The sequence below is a fragment of the Ixodes scapularis genome, unplaced genomic scaffold (assembly GCF_016920785.2).
Source record: "Ixodes scapularis isolate PalLabHiFi unplaced genomic scaffold, ASM1692078v2 PGA_scaffold7__128_contigs__length_106722199, whole genome shotgun sequence".
Taxonomy (NCBI): domain Eukaryota; kingdom Metazoa; phylum Arthropoda; class Arachnida; order Ixodida; family Ixodidae; genus Ixodes; species Ixodes scapularis.
Genome location: NW_024609882.1, coordinates 102123263 through 102129191, shown reverse-complemented (window position 1 = coordinate 102129191; position 5929 = coordinate 102123263).

Here is a 5929-nt window from a genome sequence, read left to right as displayed (position 1 = left end):
GGAAAGGAACTCGGACTAAAAAAATATAGCAGAACTTTGAGAAGGTCGGTAACTTCAAATGAGAGCACAGCTGGCTTATAGTAATTGATTATGATTGCTCGTATGTTTATTTTGACGTGGCTCAATGATTGTGTTAGGTAGAGGCTATAAAAAATGTGGCTTCTCTTTTCATATGTGGGAATCCCGTTGCCATAAACCATCGTTCTGCCCTGATAAAGTTGGATTGCATGATAAAGTAAAACCAAATCAGTCGCTCAAGTTTGACACTTCGGAAACCGAGAAAAATACGCCACAAACGCATCAACAATATCAATGTGATCTGTCGATAGCCCTTTTGGGACTTTGTGTATGGGATATCGATATTTTGACAAGGGATCATCAGTCCTACTGAAAGCAAAGACGCAGCACGCAGTCTTGTCATAGACCAGCCGAATCATCCGACCACATTGAGCAGAATGGTTCATGACTATCGAAAACTCAACGCCAAGACGCTGAATCCCCCTTATGCTCTCAACGAGATCATCAGACATCACTCACGCTATTTTTCAAGGATGGATGTCAAGACCGCCTTCTTTACAATTCGTGTCAAACCCGAAGAAGTCCACAAGACAGCATTCGTGACGCCTGACGGAAAGTTTGAATACCTGTGTATGGCTTTTGGCTTTTGCAAAGCACCATAATTCATGCAAACGGTCATGCGCAAGAGTTTCTAGAGCCTTCCATGTACGACTCCATACATCGATGACATAACCAAGGGGGCGAAGTCCATCACGACGGTTCTCAAAATCTAGGACGAGGCACTCCGTCGTGTTGTTCTCAACGGTCTGAGGATGGAAATCAAAAAGTGCAAGTTCGTTTGCAACCAGGTGTCCTTTCTTGGGTACAGTGCCACATACGAAGGCAGGGTTCCCGACCCAAAACGAGTGTCAAACATTGACAAGTTTCAAGCGACAAGCGATGCAAAACACCTCTACTTTTTTCTGCAGTTTGCCAACCACTTCAGAAGGTTCATAGAGAACTTCTCAGCCAAAAAGGTCACCCCTGTGGAAACGTCTTGCCAAGAACAGCGAGTTTTCTTGGACACCAGAAAAACCAGACAATAACCTACGGCCTAAAGCACGCATTGAAAAACCCACCTGTTCTCGCCAACTTTTTCAGTGACTGTACTTCAACAGCTCAGACGGATGCTAGCCAGTACGAACTGCGGGCCATACTTACTCAGACACAAGGCGCTAAAGAACGTGTGACTAATATGCAAGCAGCGCATTGAATGTACATTACAGCCAGTTCCACTCGAAATGTGGAAGTGGCTGTCTTCAAATGAAGATGTATTTTTTTTTCAAAAGTGTAATCCCCCTGCAATAACGCCTCCGGCCAATGCGGGGTAATCTTTGAATAAAAAATAAAGAATCTGCTAGAATGCATGGTTCTACACTGGGCTGTTACCAAGAGGTTCGCCATCTACCTCAAAGGAAGTCCGCAGTGCATGGTGCTGACGGACAACCTCAGGCTCACTTGTCTGGCACAAAACGCAGCGAAACACCGCCAAAATGCACGATATGCACGATATACCATCGAATCGACAGATTACGGCTTCAAGACCTGTCATCGCCCAGGCAAACTTACCATAGAGGATTTTCTTTCCCCGCTGGACGTTCCGGGCCGAGAGCATGTGTCTCTCCACCTCAAAGCGACGGCGAGTAGGAACGACACTTGCTTAGTGGAACTGTCAGCTAACAACCGCCTGCTGGATTATCAAACGACGAACGCAGACTGCCAACGCCTGTGACAACTAGCAAACGACGACGGTACAGATTTCATACTGAAAGACGAGATTATGGTCAAGACCTACGCCGATGGAAGTTATCCCAAGGTAGTGGTACAAGCTGTGTTACAGGACATATTGCTAAAAATATGCCATGGCTCAACAGGGCATATTAGTGCGGTACGCAGGTTGGCTCGATTGAAAAAAAGGCACTGGTGGCCCAACGTGTCATGTCATGGTTCCTTGAGTTTCAGCTGAACGTAAAGGAAAAGCGAAGGAGAGTGCTTTGCTTTTTCTCTACGTTCAGCTGGCACTCAAGGAAGCATGTCATACCAACCAGCTCAAATGCAGGCATGTCACGTCACCTGAGGGATTACGTCTGGTCTTGCCACACTTGCCGGAGCATCAAACAAAGGACCACTCTCCAGGAGGGATTGTTGCAACCTAGGGCCATCTCCGAGACACCTAACACGGTCATATCACTTGATCAGTTTGGTCCCTTGGGAGAGTGCGATGGCTACCCGGATGTGCTTGTGTGCATCGATCATACCGCACGATACGTCGATGCAGCGGCAGTCCCCTCAACAGCTTCAGCGTTCTTCTAATGAATCGATGGATACCAAGATTCGACGTCCCCAAGACTGTCGTGACCGATAAAGCAAAGGGCTTTGTCAACAAGAAGACAACAGCTGTGCATCAACGTCTTGGAATAGCACACGTAAAATCAGGCAAACGGTCTGGTGGAACGGATGGTAAGAATCCTAAAGCATGCACTCCGGAAAATCATCGACTTTGACTTTGACTGGAATAAGAGACTTCCAAAAGCAGTATACGCCATCAGCGTCTCCAAGCAGAAATCTACACAACCTAGCCCGTTCCAACTCATGCACGGATATGTTCATGTCTACCAGGTCAGCTTCTTCTCTCTGACGTTGATGAGGAGCTAAGTGAATCATCAGGGCTCTCCAAGCTTTCCAGGAAGCGAGACCGAGCAAGACAAAACTTGGAGAAAAACCAAGCGAGCGCCAGACGACCTTATTATGGCAAACACACGGTTCCAAACTTTCGGATCGGCGACACTGTCTACTGAACGATGGGCTGTCGATCAACGACACTGGATCCAAATTTTGACGGACCTTACCAAGTAACAGTTCTTATGGGAGAGAACACAATTAAAATCAAGCGCGCTTTACAGAGCCACCGCCAACTGAAAAAGCGGGTGGTTAACGTAGAACAGCTGCGACGGCATGCCACGCGCGAGATCAATGTCCCTGACTAGTGCGATTCAGACATTGCACAGATGCTTTGGCAGGGTGCTGACCCCGAGGATGCCAACCACAGCGACGGTCTCTGTATCAAAGAGCCACACATCCTGGACGACGGTCCTGATTATGTATGTGCAGATCTGGAAAACCCCGAAGATCCCGAAGAACCCGATAGAGATCTAGAGATCACAGATGAAACGCTCGAGGACCTGGAACATCTGAGTGATGTACGGTCACGCCCTTCCTGGACTCGCCGAACGCCAGTCCGTTATAAGGACTACGAGATATAATCTGGGGATCTGATCACGTTTATTTTGGCGTGTTAGCTTGCTCTAGCGTTCTCTGACCGCGAATCAGCGACATCGCTTTTTTGAATAAATGCGCGAGATCGGCGAGGCCAGATCGAGAGAGCACGAGGATGCATGAGCATCCCTGGATGGCGGCTGGAAGGCTATAAAGCGCGAAACACACGTACGACGAAACCGTCCGATCCGACGTCCGACCGCGCAATACGACGGTCGGAGGCGAGGGTTTTCAACGCTCTCCGATGCTACGAAAACCCTCTCCCCCCAAGGTCATTCCGGCAGTCCGCACGTCGGATCGGAAGGTTTCGTCGTACATGTGTTTCGCGCTTAACGCTTTGATTTGGTACGCGCCTTTATGAAACTTCAGTCTTATTTCTTTTAAACCGGATTATTTTTCGAGATTGATTCACGACGACAACTTACCAGGCCTCTCTTGCTAACATGGACAACCAACCTAAGGAGCCGCGTAAGCACAAAATGTGTAGGTTGGTTAGTCCGTAACCGCTAGACGATCTATAAAACACAAACAAAACAAAAAAACTACAACAGGTGCCACGGGCTGAACCCGGGTCACCGGCGTAAAAGCTGAGTGCGCTGCCGACTGAGCTACGCACTCGACACACAGGATTGGGAGAAGCAGAAGCAGGTGGTGTGAGAAAGCGCGTGGAACAGAGAGGGGTTGAGCGCGGAACGAGGAGTGCACTCCTCGTTCCGCGCTGAAAAGCGGGCTTCTTTTCTCTTGATGACCCAGAATATTCAGCTCAAAGGGCCGATATCCGGCTGGTGCTGAAGGAAAGCGTGCGCAGCGTCGGAGAGAGACCATGGTGGGACGTAATCTGCTTCCATCCAAAACCCTGCCCTGGGCATCATTAGCGAAAACAGCATCATGAAAGCATACTAGGTGTACTTCTAGAGTGCTACTATGCAGATAGAGTAGGCTAATGGTATTCAAAGTACATTAAGGCCACGGTCCCACTGAATGTGGCAGTTTACGTACTTTTTGGCAGGTCATTACTCGACTCCTTTTAATTACTGTTTTGTGTGATTGATGTCTTTCGAAAGGCAATGCAATCCTCTTTCATTTGATATTATGTACGTGTTGGTTTTTACTGTTCATGCGTGTTTGTAGCGTTGCGAATATGATGGCGCGGACCCTCACTTGCTCTGCTAGTTCATGTTTTATGAACGATCCATTAAAGATAGCACGGTTCCAATATAGCCGTTTTGTTAAGATGATGTCGGAGCAGAATGTAACGATACACTTTTTTGGTATTTGCACTACTTTGTTTTTTTCATCCCTCCAAATATTGCCCTAAAATTGACATTTTTCAGCACAAATATGTTTTTAATGACAAGCGCTAGGGCAATGAAATTAGCAACAGATATAGTGCTTTTAATTGGTAATATGCAGAAAAAAAATTTAATGTTGTGTAAAATTTTTTTGTTTAGATATTTTATATCAAACGTAGCACTTTTTTGTGCTTCGAGTCATGGTACTTCAAATGCCGCTAAGGAAATAATTAAACTATGATAAAATATTTTATAACATTTAGAGCTACAATGGTTGCCCGAGAGGTGGACGATGGCTTTTTTTTTTCATTTTCAAAGTCATAACGCTCCAGGAGCCCTTCCAACTTACCTGTTTTTGACGCATATCTTTTTGGACATCAAACAGATTTATTGGCATCTAATAACATTTATTGTTTGGAATAGATATACATTGCGAAGTATTAAATTTTCACAATGATCTTGCTTTGGTTTCTTAATAGGTGTAAAGCTTAGCTAATATTAAAACAATTAAAAACTGTTTGGGTGTTTGGTTGCGCTACCTGGCGGATGGCAGACAAACTGCTGATTTCTAGTGTTCAAAAAATTTCCGAGGGCGGCGTTGGCGTCTGTATCATCATCAGTATCCGTGTGTTTTTACCTTCACATTTAAAAAATATATTGGAAGATTTACTATCGATAAATGAATGGTTTAAGTACTGGGTCAGGTTAAAAAATCTAAGAAAAATAATTACACACGCTTAGCGTGATAAAATGTGTTCATTATTCGATATGATTGAAATCAATAAACAATAAAGACGAAGACGAAAATAGTTCACTTCATGCCTTCATTCCCAAAATTGTTTTGGGCGCCGCCATTTTGGGTCTTGTTCAGAGCAAACGCAACTGCCGATCGTCATGATCCAAATGTACGACTTCCTCAGCATTAGATGCGGTACTAGGAAGCTGATACAATATTGCAATGCTCTGTCGCGGGCTGTTTGAACATTTGTGGGGGACGGAAAAGCGTTTCCTGTGATTTTAGATAAAGCTTCAGGTAACTGGCAACCATGATTTTAAGCCACAGTATGGCCAAGTGTCGTTACTCTGAACCGTAGCTAATATAGTGGCACAAGCGGGAACAATGAGGAAGAGGCAGGTGTCAAAAGTTAGTGGCTTGTGGAATCCACGGGGCTAACGTCATGGCCCCTCCAGGTATTACAAGCCTCTTGAACAAGAGCATGAATAGTGTCATTAAATAAGCTACGCGTCAGAATAGCGACACTTGGCCATATTGTGGCTTCAAATCATGGTCCCAGTTATTTGAA